This window comes from Cottoperca gobio, chromosome 14, assembly GCF_900634415.1.
Source record: "Cottoperca gobio chromosome 14, fCotGob3.1, whole genome shotgun sequence".
NCBI classification, from domain to species: Eukaryota; Metazoa; Chordata; class Actinopteri; order Perciformes; family Bovichtidae; genus Cottoperca; species Cottoperca gobio.
In genome coordinates this window covers 1,177,919-1,193,689 of record NC_041368.1, presented here as the reverse complement: position 1 = coordinate 1,193,689, position 15,771 = coordinate 1,177,919, and the positions used below count along the sequence as shown (strand labels likewise).

The 15,771-nt window shown below is 43.2% G+C and overlaps 1 protein-coding gene across 2 annotated transcripts in view; it reads right to left on the bottom strand.

Moving 5' to 3' along the window:
• Positions 1 to 15,771, bottom strand: part of ntm (neurotrimin) — a 405,184-nt gene that overhangs the window by 231,427 nt on the left and 157,986 nt on the right. Inside the window, exon 1 of one of the 2 annotated variants that reach the window (XM_029448072.1) lies at positions 7,032 to 7,169. The exons of the other annotated variant lie outside the window; for it this stretch is intronic. The gene's annotated coding sequence lies outside the window, so the exon portion shown is untranslated. Of the gene's footprint in view, positions 1 to 7,031; positions 7,170 to 15,771 lie in introns of those variants that run through there. 2 annotated transcript variants of the gene reach the window in all.

Here is a 15,771-nt window from a genome sequence, read left to right as displayed (position 1 = left end):
GTTTTAAGCCTAAACTGCACCAGAGTTCATTTCTTTGACATCAATTGTGGCACAATATGTGTTCAGAAACCTTTCCTCCGACAAGATGAAATTGATGTGGTAAAATGAAAAAGTGTGACCACATCTCAGTGTCAGTGTTGTCGATAAAGATGAGACAACAATTGATGGGAAAATACAAACTGACAAAATCTCATGTTGGGGGAAAGAAATTGATAAATAAATCAAATGTATATATTGTATCCCAATCAGTCCCGGTCAATAATTTGCTGGTTCCAGTATGTCAAATGTTAGGGTTTGCCGCTTTTCTCCATCTTTACATCTCTGAATAACTTTAGGTTTTGGACTTTTGATTCAATAAAACAAGTCATTTCAAGATGTCACTTTAGGCTCTGAGATATTGTGAATTTTTTTCCTTGGCATTTTCACTATGTTATGGCAATGTATTATGCTAAACGATCAATCGATTAATGAATTATAATTTTAAATAATCAACAGATATTTTAACAAAAAAAAACAGTTGGTTGCAGCTCTAAAATGATGGACGCTTCCTTTATATAAAAGTATGCAAATGTAAAATAACTGCCCAAATGCCAATCTTTGCATGAATGCATTTTAAAATAAAATGCATAATTTCCACAACACCTGTCAAAAACTAATCAGCAACATCTGTAATCCTGGGCGGAGGAACAAGTAGAGCAGAAGGATTCTGAGTCATAGTCCTGTGGCACAACACATACACACACATACATACACAAACACACAGAAGGAAAGTGACACCTACATGGGGCTCAAAAGGAGCACCTTTCTAATAGAGATGTACAACAACCCCTGCTGATTGTAAAAGACAAATCAAGCGACACATCCCCACTGCAGATGACAGATCTTAACTACAATGGGTAGTGGCTTTATTACAAAGGTCCCTGTTGAAACACAGTCTGGAAATTAATTTTATGCCTGATTTAGTACACGTTGGGGCTTGTATGCACCTACAGTATGGCTGATATAATCAACATCAGAGCCACTTCATCCCGCCGCATGAAAGAGAAAATAATATTTTTTTCTTAAAGTGACATGGATCAGATGCTCAGCCGGGTGCTCAGTTCAGTCTCATGAATAATTTCTCATACAGTAATTTGTCATACAGGGAGAGCAGGCTTCCTGTGCGTCATTTGGACGGGGGGAAGGTGTAAGGAATGGCTCCCACCTTATCTGATGGGCACTGATCAATTTGATGATTTTCATATTTGTGTAATTTGGGAAGAAATATTTGTCCTAAATTACAAAGGTAATAGGTTTGATGCTCAGGCTCCTTGTATTGGAGACACTTGGAATTGATGTCTGTGTGTGGGCAGGCAGAAGAAACAGGTTTCAAGGTTCTCACCTTTACAAGGATTTGTCAGAAAAAAATATATACAGCAGCTTGCAAAAATACTTACATACACATACATATATTTGTAGGGAGCCATCTCTTCTCTCTAGATCTTAGGCAGCAAGTATGAATTTCTTCTCTTTATATTAATTGTTATTTAGTAGAGAAAAGGCAGCTATGTACTTAAAAAGAAGTCTCAAGCTTTAAAAAGAGAAATAGAAAGCAATATTCATACACTTTACTCCTCTAATATTCTTGTCAGATGATGTTGGAATTTCCACAGCGGTGTTAGCTTTTTGTCACTATATCATTCTTTGAGTTTACACAATGCAATTCAAATGAGAGTATATCATTCCATGCATTAGGAGAGCCATAACTGATTACAAAAAGTTGAAGTCTCATGGGAATTCAAAGCAGTTTGTAACAGACGCAGGTTGAGTTTCACACACCATTTGCTGTAAGTCAAGCAAATCTCTAGATGAAAGGTTAAACGATGACATGTATCTTTCCCTTTTTCATTCCTTATAGCTCCAGTCGGAGAAGAGAAGTATGCAGGTCCTCTGTGTGAATTCAGAGAGGAAATTTGCTTTGAGCTTATCAATATCAGGCATATCCAAGATGTAACTTTGGTGCAAGATAATAAAAATAATGTAATTTCAACTTTCAGAGCTTAAACGCAGAATACAGGTTTATATACAGGCAATGCTTACAATACGTTTATATTCCTTTAGATTACAATAAACCTTGATTAGATCATTTTAGCTTTAAGCTCTTTGTGGTTCATTTCAGTCTTTTAGATTTACAACACATTCCTTTCCGTTTTTTTGACAGGATAGAAACAAAAATATGTTTGAGGTCGAGATGACCAACTCAATTTTTAAATCCAAAAGAGAAAAAGCAAAATTACAGGATGTGGCTGTTGCAAGTGAACTACACACTCAAGTGTCCTCTGTTCTCCTCACAACCAAGGTTAAACTGAATGGAACATCCACTGCAGGTGATTAATGCGGGAAATAAATGTCAAGCTAACTTATTAGCCAGTGGAGAAATAATATGAACCTTTAACATGAAGGATGAGTCATTTCAGCTAATGCTACAAATTAATGACTAGTGCATGAGCCCCCGTACCACTGAGCAGGAACGATTCATGAGAGGAACCTTTTTGATTTCTTTCTTGTGTCATGTGTGGAGCAAGTGATGCATTTTCATGCAACACAAAAAAGATATCATAATGTATTGACTATGTACATACAGGTTGAGCAAATCATGGCATTCGTACTTCACATTAGAAGTCTCTGTAGCACATACGTCGACCAGAAGCCATTTTCTGAGTAACTCTGGGGATTTTGACGAATACCTATGAAGCATCAAACCCAACTGTGTTAATATTGAATAAGCCTGTCATGTTTGAGTTATTTTCCTCATTGAGAGAAACACAAATACTGGCTAAAATGCTGTTGATGTACAGAGCTGCAGCATTGTCTGTGTTAACTGTGATGTTCAGGCTGAATGACACTCTACACAGACTGTGAAGAATGTCTTCCTCTAGTTGAGATGCATTTCCCTCTGCTTCTCCCTGGCTATATTTTATTCATGCTAGATCTACAGTACTTTAATCAAGCAATTACACTACTATTGTAATTTGAAGTGTGTTCAATTAGTCCATACCCTAGCAGTCTAAATTCGACCTTGTACAGACTCTCAGATCCTGCAGCGAATTGTCTTGAGTTATCTTCTGAGGGTGAAGTCACAGCTACACATAATGCTTTGAATCAGAAGTATCTCTCAACCACAGTGGCAGATTATATCAAACAATTACAATTTTCAAGAATATTTGATTATATCCTTTCAATCCTGTTCCACCATAACGTTTGATGCTGCTTAACATCGTGTCCCGAGGGGAAAATGTTTTACTTCCATTAGAGGCTATTAGTACTTCAATATGCAATTGCTCATTATGAATTAAAAGTAAATTTCACAAAGAGGGTAGCAACATGCCTGCAATCTGTGCCTCAGTACATTAAGAGCTCTAACTGCTCAGCGTGCTGTTCTCCCTTCACATTCAAATGCAAGCTTTTCAAGTCAGAGCCCAGCAGCTAAATCAATATTTTGAATTTAAAGTTCCAACAAGGTCATACAGCACATTGAGATCGTTGTTTAAATTAAGACCACCACGAGCAACTTACTTTTTGATACAAACTATTTATCCAAATTCAGGAATCAGAAGGTTTCAAGGACAGAATTGATGTATTGTACTTCTTTGGTTTTGGTTGAATGGACAGGCTTTAGCATTCCACCAATACAATCAAATTACAAAGCATAGTCTAAAAATGTATTCATGCAATTCTGTAGGACAGGTGGTGAACAACAAAGGTGTGAGGAGTGGATTTGTCATCTTCCTGCTCGTTGTCAGGTTGCTGTGTGAGCTAATGTCATTGCTATTTACAGTCTGTGGGAGGAAACGCTTCTCTTCTGCTACGGATAACATTGCACATTATTATTGAGTAATGTTAGAAAATGAAAAGTTCCATGTACAGTCTAAAACAATGACTTAAACATTATTTGTCCAATAACTCCACATTTGCATCACATAAATACCTTTGAATACATGAATCAGTATTTTTAATGTTTGGCTGGTTTTATTCCAAGGGGAATTAATCAAATATTAAAATCTTATATTATTTACACAACATATATTTATTCACGCTACAACACGCTTCTAAGACTATAAAACAACTCCAAAGGAATTGTGACTTTTTTCAGGCATCTGTACCAATATGCCACACGTCTGTTTTGGAGCCAGACCTCATACAAAAAAGGGTAAAAAGCTGCTGAATTCCTGCCCTTTAATATAATTCCTGCACACCATAATCGCCTATCATCTTATGCAGATTCTTTTTTCCTCTTTTCACATTATATGGATGAAAATCTCATTTAAAAAAAAATATTCATGCATTGACCTAATTTAATAAGTCAAAAGAGACAGCATTGCTAACCCACTGTTCTTGGCTGCTTGGACTGTGTCCTATGTATCCTGCTTTCTCATACATTAGCTGCATGATCAATTGGAGTCCAGTCAACTTTGTGCCACTGACAGTTGTACTCTGTCGGTCATAATTGCAGGCCGGGTTTTAATACGTCTGCATTTCATACTATCTTACCTGAGCCCAAGTTTCTTACTGCTGATGTTCATTTGATTGGCTGTAAAACAAACCCGTGGAGCCTCCTCACCTTTCTATCTAAGACGTACACTTGAATACCTGAACAATCTTTAAGTATTATTTTCTTCCTGCTTCATATTTTCTTTATATGCACTATATGCATAAATAGTCACACTTAATTCCTAGAGAATTAATCTACCACTTTGGACCATCTCTACAGTTACTGGAAACAGAAAATCCATATGTGGGCAACCATTGTGCACAGCTTTGTGGAGCTGAGCTGGCAACCCTGCAAGCAACAACCACCACATGATAAATATGCCCCCAAACCAGCGCAGTACGCGAGGAATTACATGCAAATTGGATAATTCTGCACGCATGAGTTACATCCAATTCCCACATTCAGTACCAATGCATGCAACATACAGTATGTGCTGTGTAGTGATGTGAACAGTAAGGGTGTGGAGCTCGGGGACGTGGATAGGTGTATCACACTTTCCTGCAGTAGAGCTTGCATGAATTTTTTAAATCTTAACATTGTCAACGTTGCCAATGAACATAAACTGAGGTTTTGCCAAATTGAATATCAACATTCTTGTCTGGCAACAAGGTTGGCCCAAACATTAAAAACAAACAGAAACAGAAGTGGCAAATGTGTCTATTTACACATCAGCAGACACAGAGAAACATCAAGTTGTTTTTGTGCCCACCTGACATATTTAATTCCAATATTATTTCCACCATTTATTAATTCATTCCAACCAACTATATCTAAATATTTAGCTTTTTAGCAGCTATTTCAGCAGAAATTTGATTTCTGAGATGTCTGCCTTCCAAAGCTAACTTTCCAGCCTGTACTCAGCAGAGTCAAAAAGAAAAAGAATTATCTTCACCCACTGATGGGCATGTTCAGCTGCTCTGGAGTGGTGGGTTGTGCACCAGAGACCCGTCACAGTTGCTGCTGTTCCTGCCATTAGATGACAGAGGTGGATAGGAGTCATGCATTACATAATGCATCTTTACGTCTTGTTGACCCCATCATATTTTGAAGGACAGTGCTTCTTGTGTGAGTTCTTTTCATTTCACTGTGAAGCGGCAGAATACTTTTAGAAGAAGTGAAGCAATGACACCCTTGATGTTTTCACACTCACCCTGCATGCCAGGGCAGCAAACAATAGAGTGGAACCAGCCACATTAGCACGACTCCTCTGACCTGCAGCTCATGTAGTACCACACACAGTCACGTCATTTATTTAATTTGCACTGCAGCTTTTCCTCATTTATGCTTATTATAAAAAGATTGTCATGAGCCTACCAAACATTAATGTAATATTAATATTCTTCAACCTATTGAGTCCGGTGTGAAAGACACACACAGCTAAATTACAGTACACAGTATATTGCGTTATAAAAAATTCCTCTAACATCTACTTGGTTTGGTATAGTTATCTTTTGTAATATATATATATATATATATATATATATATATATATATATATATATATATATATATATATATAATGTATAAACATACAAAAAGGTCTGATTTTTACAGTTATGTACAGATTTGTGAGATCAAATAATGGTTTGATTACAAGCTTGTGGATTTGATCTTATACGTCCATTAATGTTCCAAGTCCACAGAAAACTAGCTGGGGTCATTATAGCTGATTTCCTTTCCCATAATCAAATAACTGTTCCATTGTTATACGATTAAAAGCAACAGTCTATATTGTTGTGCTAATCAGATTCACATCAGTATTATTTTGTCACCCAAGCAAACACATGTTCACACTGGGGGTCAAGAGAATATCACAAACACGCTGCATTATTATAGCTCTGTAATGTATATCACTGGGAAACTTCTAAATACGCCTGTGAGACACGTGTGGATACGGTAGATCTCAATATCCACCTTTAGTCAGACACTTACTATTACTATTCCTCATTGCTTTGTGAGACATTGTTACTGTTTTTTTTCAAATACTGTGAGACTTCTCTTAGAGCTGCTGCATCCTGCTTATAACATAATATCATTTGGTCATGAGTTTTAGATATTATTGGGAGGAACAATGGAAGAGTAAAGTGCGGCAGTGAGCTGTTAGATGATGAGCTATTTATTTACACATTAGCACCTTTTACCTTTTGACTGCTGTGCTGTGCAACAAGCACCCGCTCCATGTCAGCAGAGTTCAAATGGCCACAGTTGCTCACGGCTCATCTCAGCAGCAAAAGCATAAATAACCGGTACAAAAGCATCTACACAAATGACTTCTCAAAACAGTCTCTAAACTCATAATAGCCTGATGCCAAATACAGACAAACTGCAGGAATAACAAGTAGTCCCTCCCCGTCGCTGACTGAAGCACACTTTGCAGCTTGTTGTGATTCACAACAGCCATAACAATTACCCCACTGAGAAACTAACACGTCTCTGACACAGGCACAACAACATTTTACATAAGGTTTGTCACAAAGGTAGAATTCAGGGTTTCTCTTACTTTGTTCATCCTTTGCAACCCTCATGAAACAGTTTCAACTGAAGTACTTCACATGCACTTTCTTTCAAACCAAACTTACAAAAGTCCGCACCCAAAATAGTGCCTCTGCCCTGTTCACTGTTCATCCACGGGAAAGAAAAGTATCCGTTGGTTGTAATGAGCCTGGGTCCCAGTGTGGAGCTAAATTAATGCTGTCTGGATGCCCGATGGCAGAGGCATTGCAGCCCAGCTGGCTCCTGGGTGACTGCATTCATTCATAGCACCTTAACCACATACCCCAGAGGAGCCTCACCTCCTTGCCTCACACTAAATAAGACTTGCTGTTCAGCCACCGCAAGCTAATAGCAAAACAGAAAGGGGACATTGCCCCTAGGAAGAAAACAACGAATGCTCTTTTTCAGATCCTGCCATGGTAATCTGTCTTCCCAGCAATGCAAATCCATACTCCAGGGGGGCAGAGAATTGGTACAGCGATGTCTCCACACCCACAGGACTGGTACCACTGACCTATCAACATTATGTCATCTTTCCTCTGAACTATGGTTGTCATATCTCATTGATTCAGACTATGTCACACAATCCCTTTACAGATTACTTTTTGTTTCTTATCTCCAGTACATCTCTACCTTATGTAGCAATGACAGTGAATGTAAAATAAATGAGCTACCTCTTCCAGTGCAAATGCATAAATATTCCTATCCAATTTCTTGAATCATTTATGCGCATAGAAATAGTTGCCAGGAGAGAGTTGTGAGAGTTTGAGCAATCAACAGGGGGTGGGGAGGTTGAGCTAATATTAGCCAGGATGAGTTGGAAAAACAACTTGACATTTATGTGCCCAAATTAGCTTTAGTTCTCAGCTCTGTCACATCAGTCATCTTAGTATTCGGGTGTTTTCTAATGTCCTAAAATGTGGCCTGTCTGTGTCATAACAGTGGTAAACCTACACAGAGCTAACATAGCTAAGACCTGTAAGGCTATTTAAATATCCAGCCTGCTCTTGGCTGATGTCCGGTGGCAGGAAAGTTAGACTCAGGACAACCCAGCAAGAGGACTGATCTTTGAATCTTCGAAACCTTGAGGATTAATTCCTTCGAAACCTTGAGGATGCTTGTACACCACTGTTAACGCTTCGGAAGCCTAAACAGTGGTGTACAAAGTTCATTGTTCGTGTGCAGGGTGAGGAACATGGTGTTGTGGGCTAAAGGCTTTGAAAATGTTCCTTTGGGACTCGATTCAGACCTTCCGTGGTAAACTACATTTTCATCTGACTGACTCCGCAGTGTGTGGCCAACCTCTAGTCCTTTCCAGGGTTTGTCTACACATCATTAAAATTGCTACTCAGTGGGCTTAACAGCTGGCCAAATAAAAGCAATCGAAGTTAGTGGAGCAAGAAAGGCTTTTAAAAAGCTTCACAATTTGAATGATGTTGTAAAGAAATAATGCATAGAATAATGCATAGAGTGGGAGTGCATTTCATTTGAATCCTCAGAGTCTGTGCTCCGATGATAACAAAAGAGACTATATATAAATGACAGTTTGTAAGTTGTTTGCCGTCCCTGTAAAATATCACACCTCTTCCTCTGTATCAAATGTAAAAGCAGCAGCGAGATGAAAATCCTCTGTAAGTCAGAGCGTGTGTGAGGCTTCTCTTTTCATTCATGGTGATTGCAGCTTTGACCCATGCTCGTCTGCTGCAGACAGCCACCTTATTCTAACTTCACTGTTACTGATCTTAACAGCTGAAGGCAGGCTGAATATAACACTGATGATTCTATTGGCAACAGGTTCAGAGAGTAGCATGAGCCTGACCAAATCAAATACATTTTCGAGAGGCCGAGCTCTGTGTGACAGTGTTTGGTGAACACAATTGGTGGCACAAATCCAGATTCCCAAAGAGAGCAATCAATAATTAAAGAGATCTAAAATCTTTTACTAATTGCTTTTTATCGATCATATTCCAAACCCAGTAATTATCTTGTAAGATATTTGCCTGCTGACATCGGTTCGTGCTGAAATGATGAAAAGAACAAATGAATAATTGCATGGACTTAATTCAAAGGCTGGTATATTTATCACAACTATGATAATTTCGTGATTACAAGAAAAGTGTATTACATGGCAGAACAGAAGTACAGGAAGCATTTCTTTTTTCATTTTGGAGGTTTAAGCCTTTGAGGTGACGGATCAGACTAGATAAGACTAGAGTTTATAACGGTTGGATTTTACTTTTTGCCAAGAACAAGCCCCTGTCTTATTGTATAATGAGGGTGTAGATGGCCCTATGGAATATCTGAAATGATTGTTTCCTGTAAATTTGGAAATAAACTTAATTAAATTAGGACTCATTTCCTGCTGTCTTTGGCTGTAAAGGTCATGTTTGAGGCTGAATAGCTACTGGCTTTAAATGTTTCCACTAAAGTTCAGATTTACACCGAGGTCTCTGTGTTGTTGAAGTTCACTGAGCAATGGTCCACCCTCAGTACTGGCCTAGTTATTGCTTGGCAAGCAATCAATGCCCTTAGTGGTAGCTGATCTTAGAGCAATGATAACTCAATTTCCTGTTTGAAGGTGCACAAACATCTCGACAGGGATGTGACCTTCAAGCTGGTGAGGTAATGCTGAATTTTTCAAAAACCTCTTCAATTATTCATGACACTTTGCTCTCAGAAATTTCTTCCACCAGCTTTCTTTTCCTTTTTTCTGCTCTGTTAGTGCCAGGTAGCTAAGCTCAATGGTAGCCCCTTTTATGAACTTGTTGTATTATTCATCTGAGGATTTCCCCACCCACATTATAATGCTGCTGAAAGCAGCCCCAATGCAATTACATTAAACTGCATGCTCACATGTGTGCACATACACTGTCTCTGACAAACCCACATGATCTAAATAGTATGCATGTACACACACACGTGTTTTGTGCAATCTGTCAGGGAAATAAAGAGCTATTATGCTTTGACAAGCCTTGTGAAACGACAATAGTGTGGCTGTACGAAGACACACATGCATACACATATTTCTTCATCTTGAATACACAAGTGCTACACTGTCATACAGTCACATCGCAGGTGCCACCTCTTCAGTTTCCTCTGCTGCTTTCCATTTCAAGCTTACCTTGAGCTTTGGGAAATGTATTGTCATTCTCTAGCAGGTAGAAACTCATCACAGACAAACAATGTCCTAGTTTCTTTTAGGCTGTCACCATTTTTGATAGTAAGTTGCCATTGCTGTGGTGTTTTTGCATTGCAAGACCTCACTCCCTCGCAGTGTACAGTGTGTCCAGTGACGTTATATTTCTTGGATTTACTATATATATATATATATATTGTTTGTGACACACTTGTCTATTCAGTCTTCATTGTTATTGATTTACAGGCTACACTTCTATTTCAAACAAACCATGACAATTATTACATTTCTTTCTCACTTTTCTTCCAATAAAAACCTAACCATATACAAGCATTTCCATTTTTACCAGCCTTGTGCAGATTTCTGATGATGATTTCTAATGTAACTTGTGAATTTGAACAAATTCCCCTGCACCGTGTTTTGTTTACACAGATCAGGTGGCGCAGGGCAATGTGGTATTCATCTTAGCATGAAACTGTGCTGTGATTTCATCCGTTCTGACCCCTCACAAAGATCATTATTTATCTGCTTTTATTTATTTCACTTTGATCAAATGAATTTGAACATTGAAATGCTCGACACATTTCAAATTTAAATGAAGAGGTTACACTTAAATTAATAGGTGATTCTTATAAATGCTATCATCAACAACTGCTTGAGGAATGTAAAAAAACATCTTCTTCCAGCTGATTAAACAGGAATGAAATGTTCCTGTTTCATGCTTCATGCTGCACGAGGATTGTGCTTTGTACAAGCTACATTGAATACATTCATTCAGCAGTTGTTATAAAAACAAGATTGTATACAAAAAAAACTTTAAGTACATATGTATAAATGCAATGTATTTCTTATTATCCATTATTATCGAAGTTACTTTGGTTCTGCATTTATTTTCTTCAAATGCTTAAAGGGACGGTGTGTAGGATGTGTCCCTGAATACCCCTCTGCTCTCCGCTCCCTTTACAAGACATCCCTAACGAGCTGCGTTTCCACTTCACAGAGGCCATCCTTACTATAGCACGACTTTGTAACACTTTATAATAACCATCATTAATAAATGGTAAATTGATAGTTGATTAAACTTTAGTTAATAGTTATTTCACTGTTAATAAACTGTGTAAACAATTACATTATAAGTAATAATGTTATTATAATAACTATTAATAATATAATTAGCCTTGGGAACCATCACCTTATCGTGGTGGAGAGGTTTGTGTGTCCCTATGAACCTGAGAGCTGTGTTGTCTGGAGCCTAGTGCTCCTGGTAGGGTCTCCCAAGGCAAATTGGTCTCAGGCGAGGGGCCAGACTAAGAATGGTTCAAAAACGACTTCATGAAAGAAAGGGAAAGGAAAGGAGAGACCCTGCTCGGAGGAAGCCCGGGGCCCCCGTCTGGAGCCAGGCCCAGAGGGAGGGCCCGACAGCGAGCGCCTGGTGGCCGGGTTTGCCACGGAGCCCGGTCGGGCACAGCCCGAAGAAGCTACGTGGTGCCTCCCATCCATCCATCCTGTGGGCCCACCACTCATGGGAAAAACCGCTGGGGTCGGGTGCGCTGTCACACGGGTGGCAGTGATGGTCAGGGACCTCGACGGACCAGACCCGGGCAGCAGAGGCTGGCTCTGGGGACGTGGAACGTCACCTCTCTGTGGGGGAAGGAGCCGGAACTAGTGCGGGAAGTGGATCGCTACTAGTTGGATCTGGTGGGGCTTACCTCCACGCACAGTCTTGGCTCTGGAACCGTACTCCTGGATAGGGGTTGGACTCTATTCTTCTCCGGAGTTGCCCAAGGTGTGAGAGGTCGGGCCGGGGTGGGGATACTCACTAGCCCCTGGCTGAGCACCGCTACGTTGGAGTTTATCCCGGTGGACGAGAGGGTCGCCTCCCTACGCCTTCGGGTTATGGGGGGGAAAACAAAATGTTGTTTGTGCCTATGCCCCAAACCGCAGTTCCAAGTATTCGGCCTTCTTGGAGACCCTGAATGGAGCCCTGCAGGGGGCTCCAGTAGGGGACTCCGTAGTCTTGCTGGGAGACTTCAACGCACACGTGGGAAACGATGGAGACACCTGGAGAGGTGTGATTGGGAGGAAGGGCCTCCCTGATCTAAACCCGAACGGTCGTTTGTTGTTGGACTTCTGTGCTAGTCATGGAATGGCCATAACAAACACCATGTTCGAACATAAGGATGCTCATAAGTGCACGTGGTACCAGAGCACCCTAGGCCAAAGGTCAATGATCGATTTCGTAATCGTATCATCTGATCTGAGGCCGCATGTTTTGGACACTCGGTGAAGAGAGGGGCGGAGCTGTCGACTGATCACCATCTGGTGGTGAGTTGGGGGAAGACTCTGGACAGACCTGGTAAACCCAAACGGGTAGTGCGGGTGAACTAGGAACCCTCGAACACCGTGGTGGACCCCGGTGGTCAGGGAAGCCGTCCGACTGAAGAAGGAGTCCTTCCGGGTTATGTTATCCGGGAGGACTCCGGAAACAGTTGCAGGGTATCGGACTAGAAGGGCGGCAGCTTCTGCCGTGTCAGAGGCAAAGCAGCGGGTGTGGGAGAAGTTCGGAGAAACTATGGAGAAGGACTTTCGGTCGGCACCAAGGTGCTTCTGGATAACCGTCCGGAACCTCAGGAGGGGGAAGCGGGGAACCTCTGATTGAAGAGGAACAATGCGGATTCCGTCCTGGTCGTGGAACAACAGACCAACTCTTTACTCTTGCAAGGATCCTGGAGGGGGCCTGGGAGTACGCCCATCCGGTCTACATGTGTTTTGTGGATCTGGAGAAGGCGTATGACCGGGTCCCCCGGGTGATACTGTGGGAGGTGCTGCTAGAGTATGGGGTGAGGGGGTCACTTTTGAGGGCCATCCAATCCCTGTACGCCCAAAGCGAGAGATGTGTCCGGATACTCGGCAGTAAGTCGGACTCGTTTCCCGTGAATGTTGGCCTCCGACAGGGCTGCGCTTTATCACCAATCCTGTTCGTGATTTTCATGGATAGGATATCGAGGCGTAGTCGTGGAGGAGAGGGGTTGCAGTTCGGTGACCTGAGGATCTCATCGCTGCTCTTTGCAGATGATGTGGTCCATATGGCCTCATCGGTCTGTGACCTTCAACAGTCACTGGATCGGTTCGCAGCCGAGTGTGCAGCAGTTGGGATGAGGATCAGCACCTCCAAATCTGAGGCCATGGCTCTCAGCAGGAAACCGGTGGATTGCCTACTCCGGGTAGGGAATGAGCCATTACCCCAAGTGAAGGAGTTCAAGTACCTCGGGGTCTTGTTCGCGAGTGAGGGGACAATGGAGCGAGAGATTGGCCGGAGAATCGGAGCAGCGGGGGCGGTATTACAGTCACTTTACCGCACCGTTGTGACGAAAAGAGAGCTGAGCCAGAAGGCAAAGCTCTCAATATACCGGTCGATCTTCGTTCCTACCCTCACCTATGGTCATGAAGGCTGAGTCATGACCGAAAGAACGAGATCACGGGTACAAGCGGCCAAAATGGGTTTTCTCAGACGGGTGGCTGGCGTCTCCCTTAGAGATAGGGTGAGAAGCTCAGCCATCCGTGAGAGACTCGGAGTAGAGCCGCTGCTCCTTTACGTTGAAAGGAGCCAGTTGAGGTGGTTCGGGCATCTAGTAAGGATGCCATCTGGGCGCCTCCCTAGGGAGGTGTTCCAGGCACGTCCAGCTGGGAGGAGACCCCGGGGAAGACCCAGGACTCGGTGAAGAGATTATATCTCCTCACTGGCCTGGGAACGCCTCAGGATCCCCCAGTCGGAGCTGGAGGATGTGGCCCGGAGAAGGGAAGATTGGGGTTCCTTACTGGAGCTGCTGCCCCCGCGACCCGATCCCGGATAAGCGGTAGACGATGGATGGATGGATAATTAGCCTTGTGCTCCTGGTAGGGTCTCCCAAGACAAATTGGTCTCAGGCGAGGGGCCAGACTAAGAATGGTTCAAAACGACCTCATGAAAAAAAGGGAAAGAGAAGGAGAGAGCCTGCCCGGAGGAAGCCCGGGACCCCGTCTGGAGCCAGGACAAGAGAGAGGGCCCGACAGCGAGCGCCTGGTGGCCGGGTTTGCCACGGAGCCCGGTCGGACACAGCCCGAAGAAGCTACGTGGTGCCTCCCATCCATCCATCCTGTGGGCCCACCACTCACAGGAAGAAATGCTGGGGTCGGGTGCGCTGTCACACGAGTGGCAGTGATGGTCAGGGACCTCGACGGACCAGACCCAGGCAGCAGAGGCTGGATCTGGAGACGTGGAACGTCACCTCTCTGTGGGGCAAGGAGCCAGAAATAGTGCGGGAGGTGGAGCGCTACCAGTTGGATTTGTTGGGGCTTACCTCTACTCACAATCTTGGCTCTGGAACCGTACTCCTGGATAGGAGTTGGACTCTATTCTTCTCCGGAGTTGCCCAAGTTGCCAAGTTGCCCAAGTTGTTTGTGCCTATGCCCCAAACCGCAGTTTAGAGTATTCAGCCTTCTCGGAGACCCTGAATGGAGCCCTGCAGGGGGCTCCAGTAGGGGACTCCGTAGTCTTGCTGGGAGACTTTAACACGCATGTGGGAAATGATGGAGACACCTGGAGAGGCGTGATTGGGAGGAACGGCCTCCCTGATCTAAACCCGAACGGTCGTTTGTTGTTGGACTTCTGTGCTAGTCATGGAATGGCCATAACAAACACCATGTTTGAACATAAGGATGCTCTTAAGTGTACGTGGTACCAGAGCACCCTAGGTCAAAGGTCAATGAGCGATTTTGTAATCGTATCATCTGATCTGAGGCCGCATGTTTTGGACCCTCGGGGGAAGAGAGGGGCGGAGCTGTCAACTGATCACCATCTGGTGGTGAGTTGGATCAAGGGGTGGGGGAAGACTCTGGACGGACCTGGTAAACCCAAACAGGTAGTGCGGGTGAACTGGAAACGTCTGGAGGAAGACCCTGTCGAGGAGATCTTCAATTCACACCTCCGGCGGAGCTTTTCAGACATCCCTGTGGAGGTTGGGGGCATTAAACCTGAGTGGGTGAAGTTCAAAGCCTCTATAGCTGAAGCTGCAGTGAGGAGCTGAGGTCTCAAGGTCTTAGGTGCCTCAAGGGGCGGTAACCCTCGAACACCATGGTGGACCCCGGTGGTCAGGGAAGCCGTTCGACTGAAGGAGTCCTTCCGGGTTATGTTATCCAGGAGGACTCTTGAAACAGTTGCAGGGTACTGACGGACTTGAAGGGTGGCTGCCTCTGCTGTGGTAGAGGCAAAGCAGCGGGTGTGGGAGAAGTTCGGAGAAGCTATGGAGAAGGACTTTCGGTCGGCATCAAGGTGCTTCTGGATAACCGTCCGGAACCTCAGGAGGGGGAAGCGGGGAACCATCCAAGCTGTGTACAGCAAGGGTGGGACCCTGCTGACTTCGACTGAGAAGGTTATTGGGCGGTGGAAGGAGCACTTTGAGGAACTCCTGAATCTGACTAACACGCCCTCTATGGTAGAGGCAGAGCTGGAAGCTGATAGGGGACCATCGTCAATTTCCCTGTTGGAAGTCACTGAGGTAGTCAAACAACTCCACACTGGCAAAGCCGCAGGGGTTGATGAGATCCGTCCAGAAATACTGAAGGCTTTGGG